The sequence below is a fragment of the Hibiscus syriacus genome, unplaced genomic scaffold (assembly GCF_006381635.1).
Source record: "Hibiscus syriacus cultivar Baekdansim isolate YM2019G1 unplaced genomic scaffold, ASM638163v2 tig00116975_pilon, whole genome shotgun sequence".
In the NCBI taxonomy this organism is placed as follows: domain Eukaryota; kingdom Viridiplantae; phylum Streptophyta; class Magnoliopsida; order Malvales; family Malvaceae; genus Hibiscus; species Hibiscus syriacus.
In genome coordinates, this window is record NW_024063499.1 from 322,349 (window position 1) to 330,577 (window position 8,229).

Sequence of the window (8,229 nt, forward strand, 5' to 3'; positions counted from 1 at the left end):
CTTCTTAAAACATTCGCAGTAGTCGTAAAGTGACTCTCCATCAAGCTGCTTGATTCCAAGTATTCTCCTTCATAGTTCACTTACTTTTGCCGCAGGGAAAAACTTGTCAAGAAAACAACGAGTCATTTGAGCCCATGTAGTTACAGAATTAGGGGGAAGATAAAATAACAACTCTTTAGCCGAATCGGCTAAGGAAAAATAAAAAGCTCTAAGTTTGATTTGGTCCTCGGTTACTCCCTATGGTGTCATGCTAGAGCAGACCATGTGAAATTCCTTGAGATGTTGGTGTGGATTCTCGTTTGGCAATCCACGAAATGTAGGGAGGAGATGAATAAGGTCGGTCTTCAACTAGTACGGAGTTTCACCTTGGGGAAAATCAATGCACATAGGTCCTTGTTCAGTGGGTGCCGCGGCTAACTCCCGAATAGTAGGTTCAGCCATCAGAATTGTATTAACGAATTCACCTGAGTTTGATTCTTCTTCTGGATTTGTTTGGTGCCTCCTTCTTTCCCAAAGTGTATGTACATGGAGTCTCATAGCTTCAGCTTCGATCTCCGGGTTGTACTTCACTAATGTGCCCGGATTAGTCCAGGTCATAAATCAAAAGTAAACAAAAAAAATTAGTAACTTTGGCGAAGTCCCTGGCAACGGCGCCAATTTGACAACTGTCGTTTTCGATGTCAAAATAATTTCTTATTCTCAATCAATAAACAAAGGAAATACGTAGTATAGAGAAATAAGGGTCGAATCCTCAGGGACTTAGAAAATCCCAATTTAATGTTTGAATGGTTCTAACCAGTCAAAAATAGTAAAAAGGGGGTTTGTAATATGATATTAAAATGGTAAAAATAAATAAAAACAATTTAAAAGAGTATGAAGATTGTGAATAAATACGGTAAAAGTAGCCTCAAGCTTCGCTTTGATTCAATTTCCATTAGATCATCGAATAAGATTTTCTCTTCGGGATTCACGTCGGTTACTTTGTCTACAAGGGTTATCCTTGTGACTCTATCTTGTATACCGAATACCCAAGGAAATCTTTGATTCCGGCTTCAGTAATTGATTCTAACATCTATTGTCGTAGATCAAATACCGTTCAAGTTCGTGGCGACCAACTCAGATTGTTGTTTTTATAACCGTCAATTCCGATCTCAATTCCCTCTTGGTGAAACTATCTCGCCAAGTGTGTTCCCAGGAAGTCGAATTGCTTTCTATAAGCCGAATCTTCCTCCCACACGTTTAATCGCAACAACCTCTTGACCAAAGTCAATCTTTGATTTTGAAAACTGTTTTGATTTTTGAAAAATAAACGCAGAGATTGAGAGAGATATTCCGAAGATATTAAGGGACCGTTTCAATTCTCTCGTTGGAATTGAATCATCGCGACAACTCTCGGCTTATGAAAAGTTTAGCTAAGCATGACAAAAGTCATACTTAGCATAAAAATAAAACTTGAAAATAAAGAAAAATAAAAATAACTTGAAAAGGAAAAAGAGAACTTTTATAAAAACTAGAGAGAAAAGAAGAATGTATTCCGAATGATGATTTTAGGCTTACCCCAAGTAGATATTTATAGTCTCTCAATGACTAAAGGATAAACAAAGAAAATAATAAAATAATACAAAAAATAATAGTTTTTAAATTTAAATTCAAACTTAAACTAATATCCTAATACAACTCTGCTCGTCAATCTTCCAGAAGACGTGCGGACGAGGTCTTCTAGAAACCGTCGCTGACTGGACCTTCTAAAAATTGTCACGTTAGACCGCGTCGTGCCTATGTCTCCAGCCGTGACCAAATAATAAAAAAAATACAAAATTCCCCCGTTTTGTCACAAATTCTGGAAAGCAAAGACCTGTACAAAAACAAGTATAACACGACCAATTCAGCAGCAATAATTCGACAAAATCGAAGAAATAACGAGCAAAGATTAACGATTTTAAACACTCATAAATAGCCTCTCCGAGTAAAATTCCATGTGTATCTGATTCCAACAATGCAAACAATTAAGCATCATTTACTACAAAATATACATTCAAGCTAGATAGAGTATTAGATTTCTCGAATTATTTTGGGTTTGTACTCGAGTTAATCAAGTTGTTGCGACCTTACTTCTCCTGGATACGAGTCAAGCCACCCTGGGAGATCTTATCCCAGTAAGAAGGGTCTTTTCTACTTTTGTCGAAGAAGTCAACAAGGATCTCAGCAGCTTGATCACCGTGATAAGGATCGATGTTGAACCCCCGATTTACTGTGGACAACGATCGCAAGTAGCAAACGTTGGCAAACCACAAGTCATTGCTTCGACAACCATTAATCCGAAGGCTTCGTACAATGCAGGTTGTACAAAGGCACCCTTTGTGTCACAAATGTACCGGTAAAGCTCACCATTTCGAACTCTGTTCATTTGGGACGAAATCCATCTGAATTGGCCATTCAATTTGTATGCTTCTATCAGCTCAAACATCTTCTTCATTTCGTCTTTCTCTTCCAAATCCTTTGATTCCTTTCTCCTATCACCACTTACGATCACTAGGTTAACTAACTCACGCAGCTTCACGTTCTTGCTGTACCAGGAGCTTTTCGATCTTGGGATGGAAATGCTTCAACCTCTTCTTCTCCTCGGTGTAAGGGTAATATATGCTCATGTCGACGCCGGATGACACAATGTTGAATTTGGGATCGAGCACATCGATACCGGTACGACACGGTATAGACCAGGAAGAGTGAAAGCAGTGTGACTCTCATATTGAACAACAGTGTCCTTACTGAAATCATAAAAATTTTATGTGTTAAAGACCTATAGAAAACATATCAAGAATAGACACACACATATACCATCCTGCAATTTCTTGGAAAGTACTAGTGATGATGAAATCTGTATGGTTCGTTGCAATAAGATCAGCTGTGAATTAGCACGAGAAATGGTATTTATCCTCAAGCTTCATCCAGTAAATATCGAAATCCGGATATTTCGTCTTCTCCAAAGCATGGGCAAAGGTACACAAAAAAAGGATGAAAAAGAATGTCACTATAATGAACTATGACCAACGAAAAACAAAGTGAACCAGTCTCTTAACAAACCTGTGTGACCCCAAACTTATGAGCCAACAATGACTGAAACGATATTGCCGTCGCTGTAGTTTCCAATGATGAGGTCAGGCTTGCCTTGCAACTCTTTCGAAATTTCATGAGCGACATCCTAGAAGCAAGAGATTTACTTGTAAGTTCAACTAACATAACGTCTAAGAAACGGGATACCATAAAATCAATGGTTCACCTCAGTGTAAGTTTCCAAGTAAGGCCAGACTTCAAATCTTGAGATCCATCTACGTACAATTCCCTTCTCCGTTCTGAAGGGTAATCGGACGATGTCGGAGTACTCTGTTCCGTATACTTTCTCAACTCGTTGACAGCAAATTGTTCCCACGGCATCAGGGATAAGTCTGGTAATCTGATCAACAACAGTCACAATCATATATTGGAAAGAAACCCAAAACAAAAATTCATAAAAGAACGAGTGATCAACAAGTCTTACAATTAGGATCCGAGGGGTAATGTTGACTCCTTGCTGCTTGATACGGAGGAGCATCTCGTTCTCCAAAGCTCGGACTTGATCCAAGATGTACACAACCTATAACAAAAGGTAGAAGGATTTATGTTTACACAAATTATGCCCATCCAAAGCTTTTTCTCTATACAGACAAGGCTTGGAAGGCTAACCTGACCACCGGTATTGGGGTACCCCAAAACGTTGTCCTGAGCAAAGTATCCGTGGGGAGTAAGGATCACAACATTGAACACCATAGGGACTCTCCCTAGGAACTTCTCAATCGTGCAAGGATTGGGTGCCTCAAGAAGATCCACAAGGAGTTGGATCATCTGAAGCACACGCTCGGCGGTGTCAACCAAATCTCTCTCCAAACCAATTTCCTGGAACTTGTGTTCGAATTCGGCATATGGTGTCTCGGCAGGCAGTGCATTGAGATACTCCTCCGCCTTTCTCAATACATATTGAAGAGAATTCAGGCTTTGAATTCTGTCATTCAGCATCATGTTCTGCAAAACTCAAACTAAAACCTTCAGGACGAAATTCTTCAAATTATGTCTGGTTTATGAAGATGTCAACTACTTTGAGTGATACTTAACGCAAACAATCAACTGATATTTGTATGTTACATACCTTGCCTTTATGGAAGTGGACTCTAAGGAATTCAAGCAAGGGATGCATACTCTCCTTGTCATGGAACAATTTAGCCGAAAGATGACGATAGAGGAACTCGACACCATTACCGATCAACTTTGAAAGAGTCGGGTGAGGGAAAGAAGCATTGAAGGGCTCAAAATCCAATTCCAAAACAAAGTTGCCATTAGCACTGCAAGCAAATCAAATGAACACTGTTGAAAAATAACCCAAATAAACAGATCAAATGAATTCAACAAAATTAAGAAGTTTTTCAAGTTAACTTCCATCAACAAGCTCTTCCTTGAAGTGAACATACTCAGCAAAGAGAGTTCTTCAACAACAAGGGCATGAACATTCACTCTAATATACTCCCAAACACCTGGCCTTGGACGAACAGCAAGTGCAACCCACGGAGGCAACACGATCGCTTCCTGTAGCATAATAATGACCAAAGTAAACACCTTTTAACCCAGAAAATTATGGGAAATGGTTTATTTTACCCGACTAGCCTTCAATATTTCAAAAAATGCACCCTCCGCGAGCTTCTTTCGATTCTCTTCAGGGATAGCTTCATACTCGAGAATGATTTGATGGTGTTAAAGAATTCCTTCTCCCTTTCCCTCAATCCTATAATAAGAACAACAAATCTAAGCATTTGCAAAGGGGAAAAAACTATGGGCAATAAGGGCCACATTCAAACGCTCACGGAGGCTGTGGGCTCGGGTGATATCAAGCTCGGCCATTTTTTTCAACTGGGAAACGGAAAAACAGAGCCAAAACAGAGTAAGTTAAGAACAGAGAAATGGATGAGTGATACCTAGTATCTAATATGATAATCTAAAAATGGAGATGGATAAACATTAAAAAGTAAAAACCCACACTTTTTCCCCCAAACCTACCACCTTAAGCCACCAACCACAAGGGAAAAAAATACTTTAATCTTGATCAAACTATGGTTACTGTTCAACTATGTTTTGCTGCAATGATTTAGTTAACAACCCATTAATTGAAACAAAAAGTGTTAATTTTTTGTTTCAATTAATCTTTAGAAAAATCACTTGAATGTGTCACTGTTTTATTTTAGAGAAATTGAAGCTGAGAAGGCCCTTAGTTCATGTAGAACACCGCTTTGTTTTTGTCTCAGAACCAGAAGGTTAGAAAATAACAGCAACTCAGCAGCATGGGAGTGAAGAGAATTTAAAGGCAGAAACTGAACAACATATCAAAATTGAAAGCTAAAACGTAAAGAAAACAAAAGAGAAACAGAGGAGCACCTAAACTGAAATAACGAAATGGAGAATGGAATGGGAGAAGCTGGAGATTTTAGACGAAATTTATAATTATAGGAGGAGAAGCTGTGTTTAATTTTCTCTCTTTTTCGGAATATACGGCCTCCTGACGCACATATATAAAGAATAATTATTATTTTCTTAAATATTTTTTTTAATGTTTTTAAAATCGGATCGGACATTGAACCGGTGAAAGTACTGATTCACTGATTCAATCGGGTTCAATCGCGGTTGAACCGAATTTTATATAAAATAATATTTTTTTAATTTTACATAATATTCAAAGTAATATTAATATATATGTAACACTTTTTTTAAGTTTACAATATTAAAAGGTATAAAAATATCACAAGTCATAACATATATAAATTAAAAACCATAAAATCAAGTGAAACAAAATGATTCAAATCAACTACAACATAATATTTTAGGTAAAACATATTAAATAATAAATATAATTATATAACTATAATAAAAAAAATAAAATTGAGACTTAAAAATCATAACAAATGATGTCATTTGGTTTAATTTTTTTTTTTAAAATAATCTCATATGACTAAGAAACATAGAAGAGCATCCCAAAAGTTTAAAGAGTAAAAATATGAGAACAAAACAATATTACACGGCTAAGAAACATAAAAGAGCGTCTCAACTTAATTCTATAAATAATAGAAGTAATTTGGCATTCAAAATCATAGAGACTTTTGGTGAGCACAGAGCGAACTATTCTTTCGCTTCAATTGAGCTCAAATTTTAGGCTTCAATCGAACTTCTAATTTTTTTTTGAGTTCGAGCCTTTTCGAGTTCAAGTTTTAATATTATATTTCGAGTTCGAGTTGAACTTGATAATTTTTAGCTCGTGAGTTTTTGAGTCGAGTTGAGCTTACTTTTAAAGTTTTCGAGTTCGAGTCGAGCTCAGCAATACTCGAATTTGACTTGGCTCGTTGAACAAACGACGTCGTTTGGTTTAATTTTTAAAAAAAGAAAAAAAAATGAACCGACGGTTTAAACCGATTTTGTCGGTTTTCAGCTGGTTCACCCTGATTTTATCGATTTTCATCCGGTTCTACTGGTTTTCAACCGGTTCATTGCTAGATCGATTTTGTGAGGTAACCGGACAGGCCACCGGTTCAAGGTTAAACCGGCCAATCTAATCCGATTTTGTTAACCATGATTTTTTTGGACATGAAAGAACAAATGAAATTATTGAGCCTTTTTATATGTTGAATTCCTATGAAATCTCGATTTTATTAAGATAAAGTCTGATTAAATTCTAACATAGATTTTTTTTCATCAAATGTAATAAAATTTAAAATCTTATTAATACGATTAAACTAATAATAATAATAATAATATTTATTGTTTGAATAGTTTGGATGATTAGAAGATAATATATGTTCATAACATTTTTAATCTATTGACAACACATACATACCATATAAACATAACTATTCTAAACTGAAATCTCTTGAAGAAATAACATTGCCTTTTATCACCGAAACTACTCGATGGGTTAATAATAATAATATTTAAAATCAGATAATTAAGAATAATATTTAAAACATATTAATTGAAATCACTCTTTAAATTCTCGAAATTATTTTCTTTAAATAACAATAACGAAAATATTTCTTAGGAGTTGGGTTGATTAAAATGGTTTTGTGTAGACTGTTTGAGATATTTAGGTAAAATATATACAAGCAAATTCAAGCTATGAAACAAGAACGATCCAACAATTCGGTTGCACGATCGACACATTTATCTAATTTTGTTTGTATTATTAGCATATAAATTCAGGGTTTCCCCTAAAACTAACATAAACCCTAAGTTATATATATATATATATTATTTAATACATTATTATAGGGAAAATAGTTTTATAAATGATCTTCAAACAATTATAAATGTTATATTTATTTATATGGCACCTGAAAATTTGAATTTCAGAATTTAGATTTAGAGTCCAATGATAGCTAAATTGACTAATAAAGTACTTAATGGGCTATGGTTGATTTTAACCTAAAATCAAAGAAGACTCACAAAGTAATTAACCTCTACAATTGGAGAAAAGTCATCTATGATGGAGAACAGCAAAATAAAATCAATAAGTGTGGGCCTTTTGGTAAAAGATGTAAAATGATGGGCTATGGTTGATTTTTTTATTGATTTAGAATGAATACAAAATAATATAATATATGTTCAAAATATTTCTTAATCTATTGATAATGCATATATACTCTGAAGATATAATTGTTCGAACTCAGGTCCTTTTGAGAGAATAACATTATCTTTTACCACTCATACCATTTAATATGTTCATGGCCTATCTTATTCTCCTTAATTAGAGGGACTGTCTTTTAAACATGTAGAGAGTACAAGAACTACGAGCAAAATTAGACCATTTCTTAAAATCGAAATATTTTTTAATCCATAATTATTTTTGTTTGTGTCTCATAATTAGGTCCAAATGACAAACTTAATATCATGACAAGTCCCTTTAACGTCCCCTTGTGATGGGACTCTTCCATTCAAATAAATAGCGTTGCTTTTTACAAATTTTGCACGTGATTCGTTATATAAGCACATTGAACGGTTGAGATGTAAACTTAAGATTAGGATTTGACGTTCATTAAATAATAAAAGAAAATCGTTCTTTTACGGATAATCAATTGATCTAATATGATGAGATATTAGATTTCTTAAGTAAATGTTAAGGATTCGAATCTTGACGTTTTCGAATGGAGTAAATTAGAT

At 34.9% G+C, this 8,229-nt stretch overlaps 1 pseudogene; it reads right to left on the minus strand.

Moving 5' to 3' along the window:
* Positions 1-1,675: 1,675 nt before the first annotated feature.
* LOC120192427 lies at positions 1,676-5,555 on the minus strand (annotated as a pseudogene).
* Between the last annotated feature and the right edge of the window lie 2,674 nt (positions 5,556-8,229).